The 24,192-nt window shown below is 46.4% G+C and overlaps 1 pseudogene; it reads right to left on the bottom strand.

Moving 5' to 3' along the window:
• The window catches only part of LOC115478383, a 93,795-nt pseudogene extending 70,147 nt beyond the window's left edge, over positions 1-23,648 (bottom strand).
• Between the last annotated feature and the right edge of the window lie 544 nt (positions 23,649-24,192).

Here is a 24,192-nt window from a genome sequence, read left to right as displayed (position 1 = left end):
TCTGTCCCAACCCTGGGAACACCTTGTTCTAAACCTGCACATGCTGAAACTGGCAGCTGGGCCAAAGAATGAAATTTTCAACATAATCATTCAACTTGAGTAAATAGCAATAAAGCTGGGTAAATGACTTTAAGAATTGTACTCAAAATATTCACTGGCTTTAGGGGTAGCATGCTTGAAATGATTCATGTATACATTATGAAAATGGGTTCTATATATCTTACATGAGGATTACTTACCCTTTGTATTTTAAACATAACCACTGCGTAGATCAGTCCAAATAAAGCTAGCGCTAAGAGGGAGAGGATGAACCTGAAACCGTCCTTGTACAGCTGAAAGTTCACGGGTTTGGGGTAGAGAATGGACCTCACCATATCGCCCTTCGCTGTATTAAAACCTACATTGAAAAGGATAATGTGATAGATTACAAAACCTGCAGAGAGTTACCAAAATAACCCAGTCATAAGATGTTGCCTGGTAGCATTGACCTGATTCATAGTAACAGAGATATTTACCAGGAGGGCACACAAAAATATGGTTGCATTATTTGGACACATGGAAAACAACTCTATTAATGGGCATCTCCGTTTAGGCACACTGAGGCCATGTGGCAGGAGCTTAGAAACATAGAAAGATGATGGCAGATAAGGGCCGAATGGCCTATCCAGTCTGCCCGTTCAGAATTTAAGAAAGCGTGGGACAGGCACATGGGATCTCTTAGGAAAAGAAAGCTTCCACCACTTCCACTGCTAGGCCACTCCAAAATCCCACGTGTCTGTCCCATGCTTTCTTAAATTCTGAAAGTCTCCACCACCTCCACTGCTAGGCCATTCCAAGATCCCACGTGCCTGTCCCACGCTTTCTTAAATTCTGAAAGTCTCCACCACCTCCACTGCTAGGCCATTCCAAGATCCCACGTGTCTGTCCCATGCTTTCTTAAATTCTGAAAGTCTCCAGCACTTCCACCGGTAGGCCATTCCAAGCATCCACCACCCGTTCCGTGAAAGAATATTTTCTTAGATTCTGCCTAAGCCTATTTCCTCTTTACTTCATCCTATGCCCTCTCATTTGAAAAAGACTCACCTCCTGCACATTAATGCCACCAAGGTATTTAAATGTCTTTATAATATCCCCTCTCTTCCACCTCTCCGTAAGTGTATACATGTTGAGGTTCATAAGCCTGTCCCTATGGGGCCCTTTTACAAAGCCGTGGTAAAAAGTGGCCTGCGGTAGTGTCGGTGTATATTTTAGGTGCACACTGGGCTATTTTTTTACCGCACCTGGGGAAAAAGGTGATTTTTTTAATGGGCCAGGAAATAGGCCTGAGCTAATATTAAAACTAGCACGCCTCTTTACAGCTGAGCCCTTACCACCACCCATTGACTTAGTGGTAAGGGCTCATGTGGTAAGCATGCAGCGTGCGCCAATGTGGGTGAGCTTCCGGTTACCACTGGGAATGCCTGCCGCCAGAGGCGTAGCTGCTATGGGGCCACAGGGGCCCTGGACCCCCCCTGCCGTTGACCCTCTTAACCCCCCCTCCCGCCGCCTGCTACCTTTGCTGGCGGCGACCCCGGCCAGCCGAAGTCTTCTTCCTTCGTTTGGTTTCTGACTCTGACGTCCTGCACGTACAACGTTCAGGACATCAGACTCAAGGAAACAGAATGAAGCCTTGCGATCTGCAGGGCTTCGTTCTGTTTCTGTGAGTCTGACGTCCTGCACGTTGTACGTGCAGGACGTCAGAGTCAGAAACCAAACGAAGGAAGAAGACTTCAGCTGGCGGGGGTTGGGGTCCCCCGCCAGCAAAGGTGGTAGGCGACGGTGACAGTGGGCGGGGGGTCGAGAGGGTGATCAGCATGGGGGGGGGGGTCAAAGTTGTTGGAGGTGTCGGCAATGGCGGGCGGGGGGGATCGGTGTCGGCGGCACCGTGGGGGGGCTAAAATGTGTCCCCTCACCTTGGCTCAGGACCCCCCTACCGTTGAAGTCTGGCTACGCCCCTGCCTGCCGCATTAGAAAATAGAAAATTATTTTCTACCGCGGGATTCGGCGCATGCCAAGATCAAAATTACCGCTGGGCACCCACGCTACCCCAACAGTAGTGCTGATTGAGTGTGTGCTACCCACGCTTTTTCCCTCATGCATCTTTGTAAAAGGGCCCCTGGTATGTTTTATGAGAAAGACATAGGTGACTAGGTTCCATTATAGAACATTAGTTGAACATGGTATTGGGGTGCCCAACAGGCGCCCACAAGTTACAGACACAAGCAGGGCTGCCGAGGGGGGAGGGCAGGGGGGACAAAATTCCCCGGGTCCGGGCCTCCAAGGGGGGCCCGGCGCTGGGGTCAAGCCGCCAGCACTGCAGTCCCCGGTCTCACCTGCCTGCCTTTGGCTCTGTCCGCCACCGGGCCCCCTGCATTAAGATCGGCTCTATTCGGAAATGTAGGTGCTATAATTTCGCCATACCTACTTTCACGCAGATATATATCAAGTAATTTAGCAACACCATACAAGGGTATTCTACATGCTCAGACCTTTATAACATTACCTCTCAAAGCAACATACAAGTAATACCTCGGTTTTCGTTGATTTTTTGCGTGAAAAATTTGTCTCGGATTTCGTTGGCATGCCCACATGACCTCGCTGCTAATTTTGTGAAAACAAATGGCGACCCACGTGTTCTCCTGCTCAGTGTGGCCTTGTTTCTCGTTGTGTGAGCATCACCCCGCGCGTCTAGACAAGCAATTCCATATGGAAATAAGTGCATTGGTTTTCGTCAGTTTCGGATTTCGACGATTGTTTTCGGACGGATTATCGACGAAAACCGAGGTATCACTGTATTTATTTGGAAATCAGAGCTCTACTTTTAAGAAGATTAATATTTGCACCAATTTGGGGAAGTGACATAGAAAAAGATGACCCACCAGTTTGCAGAACAACAGCTTTGACTGGACCATGACCAGATGACTTTATCTGGATGACCTCAGTCCCACAGAACAGGATGTGCTTCTTGTAATCTTCTCCAGTCTGTATTTTCCATGGAATAGTATTGTCCACCCGAGGCAAAGGGACTTTAAACACTGGAATACTTTCACCTAGGAGAGGATAGACTTTTATAAATCACATTGACCTGAGTGTAATTCACTTTTTGATGGCTTGATAGAGAGGAAATATGAACACTTCCTGTGTAAGATAAGGTTCTGAGGAAATGACACACGTAGCACAAAAGGGAAAGTGTGGCTGCAGTAAGGGGCCCTTTTACTAAGCCACGTAAGCGTCTACGTATGCCCAACATGTGCCAAAATTGAGTTACTGCCCGGTTACCGCGTGGCTCTTGCGGTAATTTCAGTTTTAGCATGCGTCTGATATGCACGGATGTGCGTATTGGGTGCGCACCAAGTGGCATTTGACGCGCGTAGGTCATTACCGCCCGGTTACCGCGTGAGACTTTACCGCTAGGTCAATGGCTGGCGGTAAGGTCTCAGACCCAAAATGGATGCGCGGCAATTTTCATTTTGCCGCATGTCCATTTTTGGCAAAAATTTTTAAAAGGCATTTTTTGCAGGTGCGCTGAAAAATGATTCTGTGCACGCCCAAACCATGCATCTACACTTCCGCAGGCCATTTTTCAGCGCACCTTAGCAAAAGGACCACTTAGTGTTCAGTTTGATCAGCTTCTCCCATTTGAAAATTGAGCCTGTGGGATGAATTAAATGCTCGTCATCATGAGAGCTGAGGTATGATATCACCAGTTATCTTTAGGATGAGTTTCAATTCTTGCTTAATCATGTACTTTGTACTTCATGCTTTGCTAGGGATGTGCAGAGACAGAAACGTTTCTACCATTTTTGGGCTGTTTAGACCTTTTTATTGATGGGATGTTGTGTACCTCTACTGTGACGTACAGACCAGAGAGGCACCGCTGTGATTGCAGACCCAGCGCTTTGGCTGGTGTCAACCCAGCCTCTTTCCAGAATCAGCATGGTTTCATCACTACAGGAGCACATTGTTACACAACTTTGTGGAGTTATTGATCTGAAGTATTTTGACCCCTGAGGAAGGCTCTCCAGCCGAAACATGGTCTGTGTTTTTTGTAGCACTGGATGTAGCATGCGCTGGGGGGTGGGGGGGGGGGGGGAAATACTGCTGAGCTGCTGCGGTAGCCCAGTGGTACTTCCCTTTTAGCAAGCGTTAAGTCCGTGTTGGGCTTAGCACCGCTTTGTAAAAGGACCCCCTTATGCTTTGCTGAAGTTTAATGCTCATACCGGTCAGTGTGCTTTCATTGACGACACAGGTTCCGCTCAGGAGGATGGTGTCACATGGTAAGAAAAGCCTCTTCCCTGTCAGAACAATTATGTCTCCTGGGACCAAATACTGAGACTCTAGTTCGATGCACTCTGTAAATGTGAAAACGAACAAGGTTTAATCAAACCATTCATTTATCTACTCTCTTTAATGAAGGAGTAATTCTTCAAATTGTATTTATTAAAATTTGGCATGCCCTGCAGTACTGCCCTTTCACACATGGTAAGCACACATTAGTGCTTACTGACACTTAAGAAAAGGACACTTAACAGGTTATGCTGACATTCAGCGGCTGACCGGTTAAGTGATAGTGGTTAAAGATAGGACTGCTATTTATGTGGTCTGATTTAACTGCTAATCTTATCTAGTCTGGCACTGAACATCCGCACATAGCCGGATAAATCATGCAACATTGGCTGTTTAGTGGTAGGTGCTAACCACGAATATTCAGTGGGAGACAATCAGTTACTTCCTGCTGAATGTTTGTGGGTAGCTGCAAGAATGCTGTTTAACGAGTCAGCGGCCTTTTCTGACTGGTAAAATAGCCCTGAATATTGGGGGTATGTTCATATTCGCCTAGATTTAGGAGCATAATGCTGAAAATCAGTGCTAAGCTACTACATTCTTTTTCCCCACCCTAAATCCACCCACTTTTTATACTCCTTAAGTTAAGACGTTAGTAACATTTTGAATAAAAAAATGTATGCACTCAGCCCCAGTAACTTTTCAAAGAGGTCAACTTATAAGCCTAACTCTCAAAGCATAAATCCTTTGAATATTGGACCCATGGTTTGTTTATGCTCTAGATTTCAAAAATAAGGGTCGAAATGATCCCATGGACAGCAGACACCCACAATTCATTAGGTATGTAGGTTTTACTACTACTACTACTACTTCTACTACTTATCATTTCTATAGCGCTACTAGACGTACGCAGCGCTGTACACATGAATGTGAAGAGACAGTCCCTGCTCGGCAGAGCTTACAATCTAATTAGGACAGACAAACATGACAAACAAGAGATAAGGGAATATTACAGTGAGGATGATAAAATAAGGGTTCTGAACAAGTGAATAAGGGTTAGGAGTTAAAAGCAGCATCAAAAAGGTGGGCTTTTAGCTTAGATTTGAAGACAGCCAGAGATGGAGCTTGATGTACCAACTCAGGACGTTTATTCCAGGCATATGGGGCAGCAAGATAAAAGGAACAGAGTCTGGAGTTAGCGGTGGAGGAGAAGGGTGCAGATAAGAGAAATGATTGAGGAAACTGAGCAGCGGATTCTAAAGCAAAGTTTGGGATGCGAATAATTAATAAAAGGATCGACTTACTTCCATCTTTTCTGCACATATTGACCTTCACGCTGTTATTGGACTCAACCAATTTGTGGAGATTTACAGAGTGCTGTAGAATTTAACACAGTGGTGGGACAGTGTCAATAGTCAACGTGAGTTAACCAGATAAGATAGGCAATTAACCGGTTAAATTATATTGACCAGGCTCTGAGGGGATATTCAGTAGCAGTTACTAGGATAGTGCCTGCTGAAAACCAGAGTGTCTATTTAAGGCCTGAGCCCTTAATTCCACCCATTGGCTTAGCGGTAAGGGCTCATGCGTTACCCATGCAGTAACCATCCAGCACGTGCCAACTGCCGGGAACATCCCTGCGGTAGAAAATAGAATTTTCTGCCGCAGGTTTTTGGCGTATGCCAAACTTGGAATTACCACCAAGCGCATGCGCTAGCCAGGCGGTAATGCTGATTTGATGTGTGCTGCATATGCGTAGTCCCTTATGCGCCTTTGTAAAAGGGCCCCTTAATTACCATTGTAGAATAATAGCGTATGTCCAAAGTTACACATCTAACTTTAGGTGTGAACAGTTACACTGGCTGAATGACTGGTGCAAATGCTAAGTTAGTCGTGTAACTGATAGTATTCTGGCACTTTTTCATATAAATGGTAGGCCCACCCCTTACCCATCCATGCCCCTCCCAGGTCTACACCCCCTTTGCAATTGTGCACTATAAGTACATAAGTGTTGCCATACTGGGACAGACTGAAGGTCCATGAAGCCCAGCATCCTGTTTCCAACAGTGGCCAATCCAGGTCACAAAATACCTGGCAGAAACCCAAAGAGTCACAACATTCCATGTAGAACCCCAAAGAGTAGCAAGATTCTAGAATTCTAAAGAATAACAAGATTCCATGCAGAATTTCAAAGTGTAGCAACATTCCATGCAGAACCCCGAAGAGTAGCAAGATTCTAGAATTCTAAAGAATAACAAGATTCCATGCAGAATTTCAAAGTGTAGCAACATTCCATGTAGAGCCTCAAAGAGTAGCAAGATTCCATTCAGAATCCCAAGCACATAAGTACAGCATCCTGTTTCCAACAGTGGCCAATCCAGGTCACAAGTACCTGGGAAGATCCCAGAACAGTAAAACTGCTTATTCTAGAAATAAGCAGTGGATTTTCCCAAGTCCGTCTTAATAATGACTTATGGACTTTTCTTTTAGGAAATAATTCAAACCATTTAAAACCCCGCTAAGCTAACTGCTTTTACCACATTCTCTGGCAACAAATTCCAGAGTTTAATTACAGGTTGAGTGGATTTTGTACACTCAATTTGCCAACTATTGGTAGTTACATACATAACTGCAAAATAGTTCCAGTTCTCACCAATTAACACCTATTATAGTCAATTACTGGTTGTTAATGTCAACTAGCAACTAGTTTAACAATTAAGCTATGTATGCAATACGTTTTATATTGTGTATGCAAGTTTATAGAATTAGCGGGAGTGTGTGTGTAGATTTGAAAATTAAGCTCACTCATAATGTCATAGCCCTATTCCAGCTTCTCCCAGCCCCCCAAAATGCCTCCCCTCCATGCAGCTAAAGTGTGTGTCCTGTGGAAGCCGCATAGTTTTCAAACCGACCAATCTACCAGGCCAAATCTATAGGAAAACTGTCCTCTTCATATCTATGAGAAACTTACCCTTCTGATGTCAAATGTGGCCAAGGCAATAGACAGTACAGTTATTATAATAATGGCAACTGAAAACTCAATATATCCTTCAGCCAGCCATAGTGCCAAACTAGCACCCTGTATAATGTAAAATGGATTTAGCACCTGCAAGAATCAAAAATGCCACAGTTACAAAAAGAGTCCACACAACTGTAAGATAAATACAGGCTTATCTGACACAATCGAATCTCAGTTCAAGTGGTTCAGATTTTAAATTGCGCAGTCAGCATTTGTTTTAAACACCAGCTGCAGCATCTGAATTATTCATGGATATGTAGCGCCACTCTGTGGATAATGAGTGGTACTGAATACCTGTGCAGGGCGAGGAGTGTTACCACTAGCTCATAGCAACACAGGTAACCAGGACAGCAATTTTTCTTGATAACTATCAGCTCTGCTCTCACTCCACCCCTGCTCCGGCCATGCACCGCCCTGGTATTATAAGGTCTCGCACTTACTGCAACTTAAATTGATAACTATCAGCTCTGCTCTCACTCCACCCCTGCTCCGGCCATGCACCGCCCTGGTATTATAAGGTCTCGCACATACTGCAGCTTAAATTGATAACTATCAGCTCTGCTCTCACTCCACCCCTGCTCCGGCCATGCACCGCCCTGGTATTATAAGGTCTCGCACTGACTGCAGCTTAAATTGATAACTATCAGCTCTGCTCTCACTCCACCCCTGCTCCGGCCATGCACCGCCCTGGTATTATAAGGTCTCGCACATACTGCAGCTTAAATTGATAACTATCAGCTCTGCTCTCACTCCAGTCCTGCTCCGGTCATGCACCGCCCTGGTATTATAAGGTCTCGCACATACTGCAGCTTAAATTGATAACTATCAGCTCTGCTCTCACTCCACCCCTGCTCCGGCCATGCACCGCCCTGGTATTATAAGGTCTCGCACTGACTGCAGCTTAAATTGATAACTATGAGAGCAGAGCTCACTCCACCCCTGCTCCGGCCATGCACCGCCCTGGTATTATAAGGTCTCGCACTTACTGCAGCTTAAAAGGATTTACCACAGGATGAGATCAGGCATCTTGCAGTAATTTCCCACTGTCCACGTGCAAACCACTGTAAAAAAAGTTTAAAAAAAATTTTTCTGTGAAGGGGACAAATCTGGGAGTGGAGAGTGGTCGTTTCTGCGTCAATCAGTTAGCGCAGGTACATGACTGCATGCCAGTGGCGTAGCCATGGGTGGGCCTGGGTGGGCCAGGGCCCACCCTATTTGGACTCTGACCCACCCAAAATTGTGCACTCTTGCTATGGCTTGCAGAGGTCCTCAAACCTCGTCAGCTGAAGATTTCCTCCTCAGGCAGCTGGTGCTCTTTCAAACGGCAGCTGGCAGCATTTGCCTCGAACTGAAACCAACACCAGCCCCTCTTCACATGTTTAGTTTTCATGCATGCACAGCCTGCTGGCCGTGGCATCGGCTCAAGAAAAGTGCTGCTGGCTTGTTTGGAAGAGCGCTGACTGTCTGAGCAGGAGGTAATCTTCAGCTGGCGGGGCTTGTAGACTCCTCCTGCTCAGGTATTTAATATTGTGGGCTTGCAGGTGGAGGGAGGGATGAAGAGCAGAGCAGAAGGGGGCTAGGGGTGGGTGGGCATGAATTCCATGCCCGCCGACCTTGGACTCAGGCACACCCAAAATTGGCTGTCTGGCTACGCCCCTGCTGCATGCTAACTGATTAGTGCAGGATTAGCACATGAGCCCATACTGCCTACGAAATAGGTGTCAGTAAGAGCTCACATGCTAATTTTTTTTCATGACCATGTGCTAATGGCAACATGAACCCTTGGCAAGCACAGAAGAACAAAGGAACCTTGCACAGGCCAATGAAAGCAGGGAAACACAGCGAAAGTGTTTGCTGCAACTTTGGATGTAGACTCTCCTGCAATCGATACACCCAGACCAGGTCATTACCTTCAAAACCCACAGAGAGCTGAGAAGCCATATATTTGCACTTCACAGGGACTCCTGAAGCAGGCCTCTGTGGCCAAAACATGATTTGTGTAGAGTCCCTTCTACATTTTGAATAAAGCTACTGATGTGAACTCTTTGGGTCCGTTGGACATTTTGTTTTGCATCGTCATTGGTGTCACCTTCACTGTGTTTGTCTGCTAACATGAACCCTTGCCCATTAACGCAACAAATAGAAAAGTGGCCATTTTCTGGCTGTGGTACAATCAGTGGCGTACCAAGGGGGGGGGCGATGGGGGCAGTTTGCCCCGGGTGCACGCCGGTGGGGGGGGGTGCTGCGCATGCCTGGCCGTTGTTCGTTCCATGCTCCCTCTGTCCCAGAACAGGTTACTTTCTGTTCTGGGGCAGAGGGAGCATGGAACGAATGAAGGACAGGCGCGCAGGGCACCCCCCCCAGCGGCATGCACCCGGGGGGTCTTTCACGAGGGGGTGTCCCTTCGCCGGGGGGGGGGCGTGCTGCATCCGGGGGGGGGGGGGCACGGGGGAGGGGGTGCTGCACCCAGGGGCCAGGGCGCATCGGCGATCCGCCCCGGGTGTCAGCCCCCCTAGGAACGCCACTGGGTACAATTGGCCTTGGCACGTGGGAAGAGAGCTAAGGCCAACTTTTACTGCAGCTTAGTAGAAGGATCTCTAGGTACCTGCAGGTAGGTAACTCTTTGCATGCATATATGCTCAAAAGAGTGGCACAAGCCATTGCCCAAGGTATAAAAATGTAGGGCTCTGTTTATAAAGGCGTGCTAGCATTTTTAGTGTGTACCAACCAGGGGTGTAGCTACTTGGGGCCACGGGGGCCTGGGCCCCCGTAGATTTGCCCCTGGACCCCCTGCTGATGACCCTCTCGACCCCCTCTCCCGCTGCCAACCTGCCATCGCCAACCTGCCGTTGCTTACCTTTGCTGGCGGGGGACCCCAACCCCCGCCAGCCGAGGTCCTCTTCTTTCCAATCGTGCAGGACGTCAGACTTAGAACAAAGCCTTGTGCGGGATTGGGAAGAAGAGGATCTCAGCTGACGGGGGTTGGAGTCCCCCGCCAGCAAAGGTAGGTGACGGCGGGGGCGGGTTGGTAGTGGGAGGGGGGTCGAAAGGGTCGTCGGGGGGGGGGCAAAGTTGTTGGTGGGGGGGGGGGTCAGTGGCACCGGGGGGGGGGGGTTAAACGTGCCCCCTCCCCTCGGGCTCTGGACCCCCCTCCCGCCGAAGTCTGGCTACGCCCCTGGTGCCAACTGTGTAGATTCCTACAATATTCCTGTGCGTGTCTACACGGTTAGCATGCACTAATTTTCAGCACATGCTAAAAACTCTAGTGAGCCTTTTGTAAACGGGACCCTCAGGTTGTGAACCTACTAGGGACAGAGAAAGTACCTGTATATAATATGTAAACTTCTGTGGTGGTACCACAGAAAGGCAGTATATCAAGAATCTAATCGCCATCATTATCATCACCATCATAATGTAAAAAAAAAAATAAAATAAAATTACAAAAAACATCAGTGCATTTTACCTCTTTAAAAAGTATCTTCCAGATGGGGGTAACTTCCACTTCAATGGCGTTAGACCCACATATTTCTCTCCTGCAGAGGATAATTTCATGATTTGGATTCATCCGGAAACTTATCATGCCTGAGGAGCAGCCTAACAAAATCTTGATGCAATTTTACCTTGGTCTCCTTTCTTGCTTCCTAGTGGCATTGCATTACTCACCTACCGTGTTTTCCCGAAAATAAGACAGTGCCTTATATTAATTTTTGCTCCCAAAGATGCGCTAGGTCTTATTTTCAGGGGATGTCTTATTCGGGAGTAGTAGGGGGACTGTGGCGGTCGGGAACAGTATTGAAGTGGGGGGCGGTATCCTGCAGGAGTAGGCCATGGCTTGCCTATCTGCCCACAGTGACCGCAGGACTCGAGCGGAGCAGAGCCGCCCTGGCCGGGCTGGGAATGGAGGAGGGGTATGCACTAGGAAAGGTAATGGAATATGGGGCCGGGCTGCTCTGGCTGGGGGTCTCGGGAGGTTGTGAGAGGGCTTAGGGCACAGGATCATCCCTACCGTATTACAAACGTTTAAAAAAATTATACGGTAGCTCCGTTCCCCGTTGGTGGCACTTTATGCGCTCCTCCTGTACATTCGCAACACTTTCCATCCTTCTAGTCTGACTTAGCCCTTGGGCGATGGAGCAGCGCCGAAAGGGCTCGGTTACTCATTTTCTTTTCTTTCATTATTTCTGCAAGGGGGATGTTTCTTTTCTTTCCAGGCTCACTTACCGGTAGTTGATCTTCACAAAAGCGTGAAGGAGGATGGTAGGAGTCCACTGGACGATAGATTTTCCACCTCAGTCTTGTTTCTTGCATTTCTTTAATGTTATTTTGTCTTTGGGTTGCAGCAAAAAAAATTAAGATTTCTGTGTCCATGTCCCATCGGGGCCAAACAAAAACTTTGCTAGGTCTTACTTTCGGGGGAGCCTTATATTTAGCAATTCAGCAAAACCTCTACTAGGTCTTATTTTCAGGGGATGTCTTATTTTCGGGGAAACAGGGTATCTCCCAAGGATATGGACATAGTCTAGTGGAGACATTTATCTTTAACCAAATTATTTAGTCTTTCAAACTCCATTATGGATAATAATAAAAAAATCATTTGGATTTATATTATGTCTTTATTCAAATACACTCACTATTCAGGCCTAAATAATGCTTGATAAAACTGGATATATATAATCACACAAATAAAGGCTCTTCCTATCTAGTCCAAGATTAGTTCATATGTGGTATTCAATACCCCACATTCTTCAAATCTTCAGTATGGTAATATATATTCCCCATGAACCTCAGTGATGTTCAATCACTAGCAATTTCTCAGTCTGGCGATATTGACAAACATCAACGTCTTCATTGGTTCATTAAAATATTCTTAACTTATCCATTCTATTTATTCAAGCCCATAATTTAAATTTGAACTTATCTTTTTTTTTTTATCAGACCCAGGGGTTCAGCTGCCTGATATGCACGTTTCGCTCCGAAATGAGCTGTCTCAAGGACATCCCCCCCATGATCTTACTAGCGTCTGCTCAGCAAAAGTTATTCAAAAGCCAATCATAAAGTCATTACAGTTTAGTAAGTAGGCCATTTTTGCAGAACAACCTCTTGGGTGAATAAATTAGTAGCACATTGCTAATACCTGCATTGCATATAGGCTCTGGAAGAGGGAAGGGAAAATGACAGAACGTAATTTTGTTATTACAGAATCACAATTTGAGGGGACCTGGGCTTGATTCCAAGGCTCAGGTCATCTTATGCTCTATGTTGGTGATGACTGGGGATATCATGGAGACTGGCTGTAAGAAGTTGGGGAAGGGGTGCATAGTCAGGTGCAAAGGCAACAGTCAGAGGCCGAATTTAAGGTCCATGATTGTAGGGTTCTGAAAAACACTCTAGTGCTTTACTCTGGGTGAAGGACGTTGAAATCTGTAGCTCAATGTGCTGCGGCAGCTAAGAAGGCGAACAGAATGTTGAGTATTATTAGAAAAGGGATGGAAAACAAGCATGAGGATGTTATAATGCCGTTATATCGCTCCATGGTGTGACCGCACCTGGAGTATTGTGTTCAGTTCTGGTCTCCTCATCTCAAAAAAGATATTAAGGAATTGGAGAAGGTGCAGAGAAGGGCGACAAAAATGATAAAAGGGAGGGGACAACTACCTTATGAAGAGAGGTTAAGACGGCTAGGACTCTTTAGCCTGGAGAAAAGGCGGCTGAGGGGTGATATGATAGAGGTGTACAAAATAATGAGTGTGGTAGAGCGGACTGATGTGAAGCATTTGTTTACACTTTCTAACAATAATAGAACCAGGGGACACAAGATGAAATTAGAATGTGGTAGGTTTAAAACAAATTGGAGAAAGATTTTCTTTACTCAGCGTGTGGTTAGACTCTGGAACTCATTGTTGGAGAAGGTAGTGATGGCAGCTGGCCTTGCTGAGTTTAAAGGGGGTCTGGACAGATTCCTGAAGGAAAAGTCCATTGATCGTTATTACATTTTGGGTTTTTGCCAGGTTCTCGGGGCCTGGATTGGCCGCTGTCGGAGACAGAGTGCTGGGCTTGATGGACCTTTGGTCTTTTCCCAGCGTGGCGGTGCTTATGTGCTTATCATAATGACTGAACTAAAGTCAATTGAAAGAGGATATGGAATAGAGGCAAGATATCTGGGTAGCTCCCAGTGAAGGCTCATGATAGATCACATCAGTACGTGTAACATATTTTCTAATATTCTTCATTTTGAACATACTTTGAGCAGTCTTATTCTCCAGTCTCTACTTTAACTCATCAAACAATAGAACCTTAACAGAGACTAGATCGATGGAGATTATCAACGAAATGAGATGACCAAATAGGAACATGAGAAGTGCTCTATTGGTTCAAACCAATGGTCCATCGAGCCAACACCCTGTCTTCGACAGTGTCCAACCCAAGCCACTTGGAAGCGGTGCCTGGCAGATCCTAATGGGAAAATCTATTCACGTCTTCTGCTGGCTTAATAGTTTATATTCTTTGCTCTACCTAGCTGAAAAATGTGTCAATAGACCTGACTCCAGAAACTTGTTCAAAACTTATTTTTAAAACTGTACCACTAACCCAGACCAAAACCTCAAAAAAACCAGTATGTTGTGTAAAAAAAATGCTTTCTCAGATTTGTTTATAGACCGCTAGCCATTAGTTTCATGCATTGTCCTCCAGGACTAGAGGTATTTCAAAGGATAAATAACTTCCCTATTCACCTTTTCCACCCAATCATGAGTTTCTAAACCTCTGACATCTATCATCTCTTCTCCAAACTGAAGAGAATTCCTTTACATCACAGCTATCCTTCCTTGCAGTAATACCACAATGCTACCACTAGGGGACTGCCAGTCACTTTGAAACTGGGAGTTGTTGAGGAAGGAGTCGCTAGGTATTACTCCTGCCCCTACCCCCCCAATAACCACCAGAGAGACTACAGGTGGAGGCGGGGGGGTTTGGGGGTTGGGCGATGGATGTCAAAATGATAAGAAGGGGGATCAGAGGGAGGGGGGAGTTGCATCAGGGATCAACAGGGTAAGGGGCAATTTTTCTTGCACCTGTCCAGCTTTTTAGAAGATAGCAGGACCGACTTGGGGTCCCACTATCTTTGTCTTGCTGGAGCCAGGAATGCAATGCAATCTGCCATGAGAGTCATTAACCTGCAGTATTGAGATACCGGTTAAATAGCGTTGAAAATCAGGAGTGGGGGTGGAATCATATACATCCTTTCATGGGTAATTCTTAGCATATCTAACCAAACCCTGGCAGCTACCTATAGCAATCATTCCCAACTCTGTATTCAAGACACACCAAAACAGGAAAACCAGAGATATATTTGAATATAATGGAAGCTATCCGGAAAGAGGCTTTTAAATATCAGACCCATTATTTGTACCTTATACCTTCCTCCTCACGAGTCAGGCCTGATCCAAACTTGGAGTATATGTCTGAACAGGAATTACTGTCTTCCAGTGCTCTGAAATGATGGAAAGAAAAAACGTTCACTTATAGTTTGGTGAACATGACTATTCTTCCATTTTGTTTCTGGGTGGTGATCAGCCTACAGAGGTCAGCATTTCTTTTAAATGTTTCGCTCCTTCAAACTTTCCTGGACTTCTACTGCTCTGTACATGTTGACAATTTTGCTACCCTCTGTTCCACTGCAGCATTGAGGACTCAACCTTTAGACCAAGCCCTTCACCAAGCTCCCAAGGAATATCATATGTTCTGACGAATATCCAAGTCTTTTCATTCCTCACGCCCATAGAACAAATAAGGGGAACAGTACTGCCGCTAAGAAAAAGACAGAAAAGGTAGCAGGGCATCCAGGAGCAGTGAACATCCACCGAGCTCCAGGTAGACACCTTGTCATTAAAAATGCATCTCTTTTGTTAGAGAATTTTGCAGTGCATTTTTTCTAACAAAAAAGGTGCCGGTACTCAAATGCCAGGCCACCCTTCAGGGGTGGGGTGATCATCGAAGGACCCACCCCACAATAGCCAGGCCCCCTGCAACCAGTCACAGAATCTATGACAAGGCAGAATTGGTGTAGACCCTGAGCTCTTTCATTAAAACTTGGGGACCGTGGGACGATTTTAGCAGACAATGGAAAAGGTGCTGGTACTCAAATGCGAGGCCACCCTTCAGGGGTGGGGTGGTCATCGAGGGACCCACCCCACAATAGCCAGGCCCCCTGCAGCCAGTCACAGAATCTATGACAAGGCAGAATTGGTGTGTAGAGCCTGAGCTCTTTCATTAAAACCTGGGGTCCATGGGTCAGTTTTAGCAGACAATGGAAAAGGTGCCGGTACTCAGTACCCCCCCCCCCAAGTACCCCCTTAAAAAAAGCCCTGGAATTTTGAACCCAGTAGCTTAAACTCACCCAACTTTTTGGAACTTTTTCTCTGAGCTCAGCCAAACATATTTGATTTTCTGCACCCGGACGTATCTCACCTGCAAAAGCAAGCTGAAATTGAGATCTGTCCCTGTGCGTAGATGTAGCCCAAAACAGGGGTGACATGAGTGCACTATGCTCACTAGAAAGCAAGGAGTAACCTGCAGTGGTTAAAACTCTAAACAGGGTAGGTATGGCGCCATCAGATCTATAAGAAAGCACAGAAGTAACAACCCTGAAAAGCAGTGGGGTAGGAGGTGAAGGTCAAATGCTATATGAGAATTTCTATGTGCATCTACTCAAAATAGACACATCGTTGCCGGACAGACTGGATGATCCATTTCGGTTTGTATCTGTTGTCATGTTCTCTGCTCCTCCTTTTACAAAGCCCCGCTAAAAAGTGACTGGCGATAGTTATAGTGCGTGGGTAATCCCGCTCACTGCGCCACTTCTTAGAGCGGCTCAAAAATGGCCGAATTTCAATTTGTTCTATTAATAGACTCGTGCTAATTTCCAAATTAGCGCATGGGGCCGTTACCGCTTGAGCCCTTACCACCTCCTATTTAGAAGACAGTAAGGGCTCATGCACTATTTGTGCGGTAATTGGGCAACACAAGGCGATGTGCCCATGCTGCCCAATTCCCACCAGGAATGCCTACTCCCCGCCCCCGTGGCACACCCGGCGGTAATGCTGTTTTGTGGCACGCTACCCACACGGTAGCCCTACTATGCCTTGATAAAAGGGTCCCTATTTTTCATAGTAGAGTGGAGGAGTGGCCCTATAGTTAGAGCCAGGGGCGTAGCTATGTGGGGCCACAGGGGCATGGTCCCCCTCAGATTTGGCCCTGGCCCCCTGCCACCGCTGCCCCTTTTGACCCCCCCTTTCCGCCATTGCCGTCAGGTACCTGTGCTGGCGGGGGTCCCAGGAACGTGCTGGACGACTCACACAGAGACAGAATCCTCCCACATCAGCTGCAGCAAAGCGCCGGCCAGGATACCGGCGCTGAAGAGGACTTCGGCTGGCGGGGGTTGGGGACCCCTGCCAGCACAGGTACCTGATGGCGGCGGTGGCAGCGGGGGGAAGGGGGGGTCAAAAGGGGAGGGGCGCTGGGGGAGGGTCAAAAAAGTAGTGGTGGTGGCGGCACGGGGGGGGGGTCAAAAGTGTGTGTGTGTGGGGGGGGGGGGGGGGGGTTGGCGCCGCCACGGGGGGCTAAAATGTGCCCCCTCACTTCGGGCTCCGTACCCCCCTCCTGCCGAAGTCTGGCTATGTCCCTGGTTAGAGCACCAGCCTTGCAATCCAGAGGTGGCCGGTTCAAATCCCACTGCTGCTCCTTGTGATCTTGGGCAAGTCACTTAACCCTCCATTGCCTCAGGTACAAACTTAGATTGTGAGCCTAGGGTTCCAGGGACAGGAAAATACCCAGTGTATTTGAATTTAACTCACCCTGAGCTACTACTGAAAACGGTGTGAGCAAAATCCAAAATAAAATAGTAGGTTTATCTTATAGTGAAACTCTTCGGCAGATTAAATTCATAATTAAAACAAGGGTAGAATAAGAACAAAACCCTTGCAGCTGAGTCCAAAAGATTAGACATAGCTCAAATAGTGAAAGAATAGGCAAGCACACCTATCATTAGAAAAAAGAGTTTTAAATTATGTAATCTAAAGTTTTGGTTTATCGGATTATGGGTGTGTAATTTAATCTGTTTCGTTCTAATACTACCTGTGCCTGGCTAGCTTCTTGGTTTCTGATTTATATTTTGGGCTGTAGTCCCTCAACCTGTTTTACAAACTCAGGGAAGGTGAGCCCTTGGGCCACTGCTGGGTTGGTGCTGCCCGGTCAACCCATGGATTAACTGGGCCCCGGCTGACGGCAGGCAAGTCACCTGGCCTAGGCAAAGACTCGGCAGGAGCTGAAGATCAGGCTGGAGGAGGCCACAAGACAGACAGGGCTGGCTGGAGGCAAGGCTGGAACTGGAGGCAAGGCTGGAACTGGAGGCAAGGCAGGCAAGACTGGAGCTGGGGGCAAGGCTGGAACTGGAGGCAAGGCAGGCAAGACTGGAGCTGGGGGCAAGGCTGGAACTGGAGGCAAGGCTGTAGCTAGTAGCAAGGCAGGCAAGACGACCTGGAGGCAAGGCTGGAACTGCAGACAAGGCAGGCATGGCTGGAGCTGGAAACCCGAATGGTTCCAGTACGCCTGAGTATCGGGCGTACTGGAACCATTGCTCTGTGTGTCCTCCAGACATTTGTGAAACCATCATCTTGGGTTTACATAGAAACACAGAAACATGATGGCAGATACGGGCCAAATGGCCCATCCAGTCTGCCCAACCTCAGCAACCTCAGTTACCATGGCTACAGAAATGCAACACTCAGCTTTAGATTGGGAGAGAGGTGAAATCAGCGCCTAGGGTAACACCTGTCACACACATTGCTTGGATGTCAAGAAACTGTTAGTATTCCTATTGATTTGCCCTGGAATAATAGTCTACTGGGCCAAGATATGACCCAAGCAGCAAGCTGAGATATGTCCTCATCAGGAGAACAATGAAGCTGTGGATCTCCTCCTGGAAGGGAGGATTCTTCAAGGCTTACTCACGCCTAAGTTACATCAGACGAGGGCGGGACACAGGGAGGGAAGGCCGGAAGGGAGGTGAATCCGATCTCCCATTCTGCACTTTCAGTCACGGAGGTGACAGGTGAGGCGCTGTGATGATTTCCTGCTTAGCACATGGCCATTACCGTGGGAGCCCTTACCAACACTGTGGTAATCGGGGCAGTGTGTGGCAACGTGCCCATGCTACCCGAATAGCGCAAGGCACGTCTACTCTCTGTCTATAGCTACGCCTCCCGCACTAAGAAAATAAAAAATATGTATCAGTACGGGATTATCGCACGCAGATGGGCACACCAATGGCGTAGCTACATGGGGCCACAGGGGCCTGGGCCCCCCCAAATTTGCTCTGGGCCCCTGGTTTGGCTGGGGGGGGGTCCCCAACCCCTGCCAGCTGAAGCCTTCATCCAGTGCTGGTCTCCGGCGCCACCGCATTGCCTGCCCCGCCCTCTCTTCCCCTCACATCCGGCATGCTCCTTTTAGTGAAATTGAGCAGCTCAGTTTCACTAAAAGGAGCGTGCTGGACATGAGGGAAGAGAGAGCAGGGAAGGCAATGTGGCAGTCCAAAATGTGTCCCCTCACCTTGGGCTCTGGCCCTTTTCCACCTCGAGGTCTGGTTACACCCCTGGGGCACGCTACCGTGGGATGCATCAGCATAACCTGTGGCAGTGTTTTTTTGCTGCATGGTAGAACCTACCATGACTTAGTAAAAGGGCCCCTATGTTCTGAATTATTTTAAAGAACAAATATCACTTTATTGAGCTGAGGAAAATGGACTAAAGATAGTCTGAGGGAGGGAAAAATATTTGGATAATGGATTAATCGACTAAATATATTTACTTTTGCTGAGTCTGGTTTTTCTTGTTATAGTAATTTAGTCTGTCGCCATGTGCAAAAGTTGCCCATGAGAACTATAAACTGGATGAAATGAGTGGCCAAACCTCTGGTATGTATTGGTTTTCAACAGTAAGACAGACCAAGACAGATGCATACAGGTTTATTATTTGCCAAGTGTTCTAGTATTTTAACTTAAAAAGTGCTTTGAGAAAGGATTCCCCTGCAGTCATTTAAGGACACAGTCTGGCATTGTAATCTCTAAATTGAATCCTTCTGCACCAGGTTCAACCACCTATAAGAGGATTAAGGATTGCGAGGAGTTGGTGTGACTGCCAAGTTTCAGGGCTTTTTAATTTGGTGTGCCACTGCCAGGAAGGGAGTGTTATAGGCGGCAGTGACTCTGAGTGTCCTTATTCTATAAGAAGTCCTTTAACCAAGCTGCAGCAAAAGGACCCCTGTGGTGCCGTTGGAGCATGGGTTTGCCACATGCTGAGGCACACTTTTACTGCAGCGGCTAAAAGGAGTTTGTGATGGAAAATATTAAAAATTGCTTTTCAGTCTTGCTTTAATCGATAATACATTTTTAAATCCCCTGTCTTTGACCCAAAAGTGACTTTCCTGGTATATCTCAAAGAATAGGCTGGAAGATAAGGCACACTCAAGAACAATATATCAGATAAGGCACCTCTCAAGAACAGGTTGGAATGCCTCTGAAGCCAGCTTGTGCAGGAGGGATGCGCCGGGGTATGCTTGAGCTTCGAGAGATAAGCCACCTGGCCAGGGTTTGTTTATCTGAACTGAGAGCATATGACTGAAATCTCATGTACCTTCCTGGATAAGTTTAGCTTAATAAAAAGGGGGCTTTTTTGCAGCAGAGTCTTGGGGCTCATTCTGTGGATGGACGCATCGTGCAGAAAAAGACTTGTTCCTGGTCTGGAGACTTCGGGCTTTCGCTGCAACGGGCCCCCCCAGCTGATGAGTTAAGGGCCTGAATGATGTAATCTCTCCATTTAAAGTACTAATAAAGAGTTTCATTTACCCAATATGAATCCAAAAGAATCTGTAGTATTTTATTCTGTGAGCAGTCTGTGGTGATCAAGTGAGCATGCTGTAATACCGAAGCAATACAGAGTTAAAAAAAAAAAAAAAAAAACTAAAATGGCTGTGTGGTAAGTTAAGCACTTGCTGTGCGGCTATTTCCCGGGGAAGCCCTTACCTATTTAGGAGGTGGCAAAGCCTCCCGCGCTAACCCAGCGGTAACCAGGCATTGCGCAGCGCTGCCTGATTACCACCAGGCAAGTCCCCAGCGCAAAAAAAAAAAAAATTTCTGTGCATTGGAAAAGGAACTCAACACACACTGGAACTATCGCCAGGCTTCTGCAGTAGCCCAGCGATAGAGCCAATTAGCCACATGCCATTGCTACGGTAGCCCTACCATGGCTTTGTAAAAGGGCCACTACATCTTTACTGTCCCTGCGTGTACTGGTGAAAAATTGCTAGAACAAACTTGACTAACTTGTCAAAAAGCCTGAAAAGAATATTTTGAAACATTTCACATATACACGAGGGGGGAGGGTGGTTATTGTAGTTATACCTCTATATATGATCCTAGGCTGAAGTAACAGAGTAAATGACGGCAGATAAAGACCTGAACGGTCAATCCAGTCTGCCCAACAAGATAAACTCATTTTACATGGTATGTGATACTTTATACCCGAGTTTGATTTGTCCTTGCCTTTCTCAGGGCACAGACCGTAAAAGTTCTGGGGCTAACGTCAAAAGCTCCTTAAAATTTACACTCCAGCCCATCCCTATCTATTCAGTCACAATCCGAGCGTAGACCGTAGAAGTCTGCCCAGCACTGTTCCTGTACTAAAAGTTCTGAAGATTCTGGAATCCTAAAGAGTTACAAGATTCCAGAATCCCAATTAGTAGCAACATTCCATTTAGAACCCCAAAGAGTAACATAGGAAATGACAGCAGATAAAGACCTGAACGGTCAATCCAGTCTGCCCAACAAGATAAACTCATTTTACATGGTATGTGCTACTTTAAATGTATACCTGAGTTTGATTTGTCCCTGCCTTTCTCAGGGCACAGACTGTAGAAGTCTGCCCAGCGCTGGTTTGCTTCCCAATTACCAGCGTCGCCACCCGGTCTCTGCTAAGATTCCATAGATCCATTCCTTCGTGTTTATCCTATGCATGGACCCTTCACTTGAAAATAAACAGATCTGCCTCAGCTGTACATAATTTCTACTTTAAAAAGAATTCGTTACACCAGTACAAGAAACTTACTTTCAGTTTTGGCCTCATAATCGCTCTGTTTACAATCGAGTTCTCATCGGCAATGATCGGAAGATTGGGTTTGTCAACCACAGAGTTCTTCAGTTTAGACAGATGGATCCATTTCACCTTCTTCTTGCAGCACTGTTTAAATTGATCCTACAGAAATCAAATAGAAAAGCAGAGAACAGGCAAGAAATATACATGTTTTTATAGTTTTAAGAGGTGCTTGTGATACAATTATATTCATGCGCACAAAGGAGTCTAATTATCGTGAGTCATCAATATCTCTAATTCTAGTAGCTGTCCACATGTGCTTCTTTCATTAACATTCATAATTCAGATTGTGTTTAAAAAATGAGTCTATTAAATCTGTTATGAAATTCCGTAATGTTTCTCCTCATGATGCCACCATCAACATCGTTCCTCTTTAACTCTCCTCCCAAGAGCTGACCCTCCTCTCCAACTTCCTCTTACCGAGCAGATCCTCCCAGATCCCCCTAAGATCAGCTGCTCCTCCTGAACCTTCCACCCATCCTCCAAATTGCTCCTGTCCATTCCGGTTCTGGTTTTAAAATAGTGGCCGTGACAGGTACAAATAAGTATCTGTATATACAATGTAAACCACTTTGAATGTAGTTGCAAAAACCACAGATAGGCGGTATATCAAGTCCCATTTCCCTTTCCCTATTTGACATTGTACATGGAATGTTGCTAGTGGAGGAGTAGCCAAGTGGTTAGTGCAGCGGACTTTGATCCTGGGGAACTGAGTACAATTCCCACTGCAGCTCTTTGTGACTCTAGGCAAGCCACTTAACCCTCCATTGCCCCTGGTACAAAATAAGTACCTGAATATATGTAAACCGCTTTGAATGTAGTTGCAAAAACCTCAGAAAGGTGGTATATCAAGTCCCATTTCCTTTTCCCTATTTGAGATTCTAGATGGAATGTTGCTACTATTGAGATTCTGTTGCTACTATTTGAGATTCTAGGAGGCATGTGATGAAACTACAGTGTAGTAAATTTAAAATAAATCGGAGAAAATGTTTCTTCACCCAACGCATAATTAAACTCTGGAATACATTGCCAGAGAACGTGGTGAAGGCGGCTAGCTTAGCAGAGTTTAAAAAGGGGTTAGATGGTTTCCTAAAGGACAAGTCCATAAACCACTACTAAATGGACTTGGGGAAAATCCACAATTCCAGGAATAACATGTATAGAATGTTTGTACATTTGGGAAGCTCACCAGGTGCCCTTGGCCTGGATTGGCCGCTGTCGTGGACAGGATGCTGGACTCAATGGACCCTTGGTCTTTTCCCAGTGTGGCATTACTTATGTACTTATGTACATGGAATGTTGCTATTCCACTAGGCTACTCCTCCTAGCAACATTTCATGTAGAAGCCTGCCCTTGCAGATCACCAATGCGGCCGCGCAGGCTTCTGTTTCTGTGTCTGACGTCCTGCACATATGTGAGTCCTGTCAGACTCACGGAAACCGAAGCCTGCGTGGCCGCATTGCTGATCTGCAAGGGCAGGCTTCTACATGAAATGTTGCTAGTGGAGGAGTAGCCTAGTGGTTAGTGCAGCGGACTCTGATTCTGGGGAACTGGGTTCAATTCCCACTGCAGCTGCTTGTGATTCTGGGCAAGTCACCCAAACCTACATTGCCCGGGTATGAATCTTAGGGGTCTGTGTACTAAGCTGCACTAGCATCTTCCATGTAGCATTGCCGTCACGGCCCATTGAAAGTGAATGGGCAGTGTACAGGCATTAGTGCATAACCAGTTGCACTAGTGGCTTAGTAAACCCACTAGGGACAGAGAAAGCACCTGCATACACAGTGAACGTTTTGATTGTACGACAGAAAAGGGGATATATCAAATCCCATTATCCTTCCTATGTTGTTGCAAACCCAGATTATCTGAACAATCAAGAATCAAGAACTCACGGTAGTTCTGAGAAGAACAGTATCAGCTTCCTCCAAAGAGCAGGGGACACAGTTTGCCCGCACGTCCCACTCTGGTTTCCAGTAGAAGAGAAGCAGAAGAAACCCAAGGGACAAGATGGAACCAGCAATGCACAGGGCTCTCCGGCATCCGTGGGTTCTGTAGCCAAATATCTCCTGCAGAGCAAAAGAAATTACACTGAGAAACGAAACCATTTAGTGCCACTGGATATCACCACAGACTGCTAAACTGAAAGCCGGCTATTTTGTGGCAATCAGCAGGTGGACTCAGCACTTACGTCATTAAGGATGATATTCGACACAACTGCAAGTTTAAGGTCAAATCGGACTGCATAAAGTCAGTTCTATCTTTGTGCAAAGTCGCTTTCTAGGACTGACACTGGCAGCAGCTAAAAAAAACCCCCGCTTACCTCTGCCACCTGAATATTGACCACAAAGTGTTTTTCAGTATACTGTTAAATCGACATGTAGAACACTGTTATTATTTCTGGTCTGCAGTATAAGTTAAATGGAAAGAATAAAAAAAAAACCTGACAAGTTTATCTAACCAATGCGTGCCAAAATGGAGTCACCGCGTGGCTCTTGTGGTAATTTCATTTTTGCCGCATGTCTGAGATGCGCGGCCAAAAAAAATAATTTTTATATTTGGACGAGCACCAAGTGACATTTGGCATGCGTAGGTCGTTCCTGCCTGGTTACCGTGTGAAACTTTACCGCTAGGTCAATGGCTGGCCGGTAA

This window comes from Microcaecilia unicolor, chromosome 10 (assembly GCF_901765095.1).
Source record: "Microcaecilia unicolor chromosome 10, aMicUni1.1, whole genome shotgun sequence".
NCBI lineage: Eukaryota > Metazoa > Chordata > Amphibia > Gymnophiona > Siphonopidae > Microcaecilia > Microcaecilia unicolor.
This window is presented reverse-complemented; position numbering and strand designations above follow the sequence as displayed.